Source organism: Etheostoma cragini, chromosome 3, assembly GCF_013103735.1.
Source record: "Etheostoma cragini isolate CJK2018 chromosome 3, CSU_Ecrag_1.0, whole genome shotgun sequence".
NCBI classification, from domain to species: domain Eukaryota; kingdom Metazoa; phylum Chordata; class Actinopteri; order Perciformes; family Percidae; genus Etheostoma; species Etheostoma cragini.
In genome coordinates this window covers 25480327-25484758 of record NC_048409.1, presented here as the reverse complement: position 1 = coordinate 25484758, position 4432 = coordinate 25480327, and positions in this window count along the sequence as shown.

The window sequence follows — 4432 nt, the reverse complement described above, 5'->3', positions numbered from 1 at the left end:
TCCTGTGGCCCTGCAGCTGCATTTTTTGCTTCCTCGCTGGTTCTCAAGGGGCAAATAAAACCCTATTATTTCTTTGAGGGAGGGCTGCATTCAGGCTGTCATGCAGACGCTCAGATGAAACGCAGCGCAGCCACACAGTCACAGGCTGCTGCAGTATGAATGAACAGTGGCCGTTGGAAATCACGCCCTCTCAACCAGGTGGCTCTCAGAGGTTTTTACAGACGGGTCTACAAATTTCAAAACTTACAGAATCAAGGGTGATAAGTGGAAAAACTACATATTATTTCGGAGATTTTATCTAGAAACCCAGGGGTGTTGATGTGCAGAGCTGAAGCATCAAGCTAATTATTCCCTGTCAGAAAGGGCTGCATTGCCTGTTCATCATTACTGTGAGGTATAAAGAATTAGCTTGAAATTCTTCAAATTCATAAATAATGACCATATTATTCAATGTGACATTATCATTAATTATAGGGGAAATGTTTGATTGCCTACAATGCGGGCACTGTCCGCCGATAGAGAAGTTGTTACTTCTTTACTTCAAACAATTAAATACTTGCAGCGGCAGTGAATTACAGTAGTGTTTCTATTAATTTAGGAACATTGTTCAAATTTGTTAGATAATTATTTAATGACTCATCAGAGGTTTACAGATATCAACAATAGTTGCTTCTCATACTCTATTACATGGCTAATCTTACACAGGAATTAGTGACAAAATCTGTGAAAACAGTATACTCTATCCTGATACTTTAAGTTTGAGTTTGTAACTAAGAAAAAATTAAGTGATGATCTCGAGTACAGTGATGGGTGTAATTAATTCCACAGTTACTGTAGGATACATGGAAAGATTGTGAATTAGCTCAGGTAGCGTGAAAGAAATGAATGTACATTATAAATTTTAGTGGCCGCTTTACCATATTACAAGGTCTCTTAATTCATAGGTTTAATTGTCTAAGTTACCAAAACCACCTTATTTGTGAATGAAACTGGTGTGATCACAAGTCCGGGAAGTAGGGAAAGCGCTGAATGGAGGTGAATGGTGGCAATTTATTTGACAGTGTCATGGCTGGTTCTTCTGTAAGAGCTGCTGAAAAATTCAACCAAATCAAGCACAAGCACAGACGTTCAAGCTGATTAAGTAGACTTATAGTTGGAATTTTGCTGGATGAAGAACTATGATGCAATTAGTTAAAGAGTGAACCAATGTTTTAAATTGTAAATACATAGCAAACCCAAAGACAAATAGCAGAAGTGGCAGAAATGATATGTCTATGCAGTCTTTTTCTTTTGCTTAGTGCACAGGGAAGGTCTTTACTTGAATCAAATCTAATGGGTCATTTAAAATTTAAAGCATCTTTAAAATCTCATAATCATCAATGTGAGTTGCATCTCCCTCTGTGTCTTGTCATTACTCAGTCTGTAGAGCTTGCCTTTAGGTTGTGCCAGAGTTGTGTTGATAACAGTTTGTGCAGAGAGACTCTGGACGCCCACGTACAAGCCGGTCTTTGCAGCAGAACACTGCAGCCGTCTGCCACATGACATGCTGCAGCCGTCTGCGCTTGGTTGCAGACACTGTTTGTTTTTCTTAAAGATAGGTGCCGGGGTTGTTTGATGCTCAGCTGCACCACACTGCCTGATACAATCGCTGTGTGTCTGTGTGTGTATGCGTGCGCGTGTGTGTGTTCAGCATGTGCATTTAACCAAACCATAAAAGGCCTCATACTACAGACTATTTATATCCAATTGCGGGGAACTACATAAACAGCCTTTGCAGTAGGTGTTCTGTGGCCTTTTTTTTTCTTTTTTTAATCTCGCCGGTCTAAACGCGCCTTTCCAACCCACCCACATGAAGATAAGTACAATCACAGACCACTTATCAGTCACTTCAGACCCTGTGGAAACCCACAGGGACTTTATCCAAACAGCCACTTGTCTACCACACTCATACTACGTCTATTACTGCAGGGATTTTCACACGTTTTCAAAACCACAAATAGATGTATGTGTACATTAGGACACACATGCTATTTGATAAGATCTCGTTCTCAACTTGTGTTATATTACTTTAAAACTAAAAAAAGAGCAAGCTTTCTCTAAAAGACTTCACTTCATGGTGCTGCTATCATTGAAGCATCACTAACAGTTTATTTAAGTAATGTTTCCACTAGTGCAGGCTAGTATATTTTACAAATGTAATGGTGGGAAATAAAAACCTGTAAAAAGGTATAATTAATGTTATATAAATATTGCAAAATTATCAATATTGCCTTTTAATGAACTCATTGCGTTTCATCACAGGGAGCAGGGTTTAAATTTGATTCTGGGGACCTTTTATTGGGTCTCTTTACCCCCCAAAAAACTCCCTGATCCGAGGGTAGTACTACTGTCTGAAAGTACAGGAACCTTTGGGATGGGGTCTGCATGGATGACCACCTCTCACGGGTCACACACACAGCGCGGCTGCTTCACCGACTGACTTCAGTCGTAAAACAAGGAAGTACGCTCATAACGATTTATGACCATTTTAAGACGAGGGGAGAACATTACTCTTTTAAAAAAAGGCAGAGAGAAAGAGAGATACGCATGAGCGAGAGAGCACAGCTTGTGACTTAGAGATAAAACCTTTTTTCTGATGGTTTCTACGCAGTTAGGCTTTAAAGCACAGTTAGACCAAATCGGATGTTGTTGTTCTTTTAGAAATGGATATTAGATTAAACAGGTGGGCACACTGTTCTGCTCGCTGCCGAGCGTGTTTTTCCCCAGCGACAACCAGACTAATCTTTTCAGGCCTTTAGACAGCGGTGAAAACACAGACGTTATTTTGCTGAAGAAACCTTCTAGTTCCATGCAAATAGTTCTGTAAACTTAAAAGACCCTAGAACCTTGGGTTGAAAAGCGGCTTTAGTGTGTTGTGAATCTTGGTGATTTTTTTTACTCTGCATTTGCTTTGTCAACTTGTCGCATCGGGGTGGGGCCCTAGTTAATTTGTACAAACGTATGTTGCAGTGGCCTCTATACTTCCATACGTCAGTGTGCTCCGTGTAACGTCTCGCGCGTGCAGATCAACACAATAGCGAGACAGACAGCTGGACGGGCTCAGAGAAAGATATTCCTAACCTTTATTAATTTGTTGAAATATTACCATAATCAACTGGCGACAAGCAGAAAATATAACGCCATTTAGCTTCACAGACAGTTATCAGTCTAAGCCCTCTCAGTTGCTTGGTGTAAATGGATTTTATTCACTGCAAACCAGCCTTGTATGTTACAGTAACATGCAGAGTGAGCAGTCTGCCTAGCAACAGGCTCCCACACTACAACCTACCTGTAGCTCCTGCCAATTTTGGAATGTGTGTTTCTGCCCTGTGGGAAATTAACTTATGTGAGTGGAGCACAAAGGGGAGGCGTGTGTGTGTGGGTGTGTGTGTGTGTGTGTGTGTGTGCGTGTGTGTTATATGTGCATAAACAATTAATTGTGTTGTGTCTGTGATGAATTTCACCACCATGATTGCCTTTCCATGCCTGCACCAAACAATTACTAAGCTACATTGATTCATTGTATATACATTTTGATTTATATTACATTTCCACTTTAATTTTCACATTTTATATTCATACACATACTTCATACTATATACTATACTTTGAATTTTTTTTAGACATACTATGCTTTGACTTTTTTAAGTCTCTTTTTTAGACATACTATACCCTGACTTTTTATGAAGTACTGAAGACCTTTTCTAACGTTTTTCAACATACTATGAAATTACTTTTTATAACTTCTTTTGACGTACTATACTTTGAACTTTTTTCGACATACTATACTATGACTTTTATTTAGACATACTATACTTTGAATTTTTTTTAGACATACTATTCTTTGACTTTTTTAAGTCTCTTTTTGAAATACCATACCATGACTTTTTCTGAAGTACTAAAGACCTTTTCTAACGCTTTTCAACATTATATGTAATGACTGTTTCATGACTTTTTGACATGCTATACTATGACTTTTTATAAGTATTTTCAACACACTATAAAACGTTTTTTTATCGTTTTTTTGACATACAATGCTATTACGATTTTAAACATGAATTCTTAAGAATTTTGTCGACATACTATACTTTGACTTTTTTTACGTTTATTTGACATACTATACAATGACTTTTTTTCAATATGCATTATTATGTGGCTCATGGGCTAGCATGGCTGCTAGCAAATAGTTGTTGCAAACTCTGACCCAGGTTTGACACCCAGTCCAAGCTGGCTCTTTTCATGACTTTTTTTTTAATTTACTACACAATGACTTCGTATAACTTTTTTTGATGAACAACACTATGACTTCTTTTAGACATACTATACTTTGACTTTTATTTAGGCATACTATACTATGATTTTTTTTTAGACCTACTATACTTTGACTTTTTCA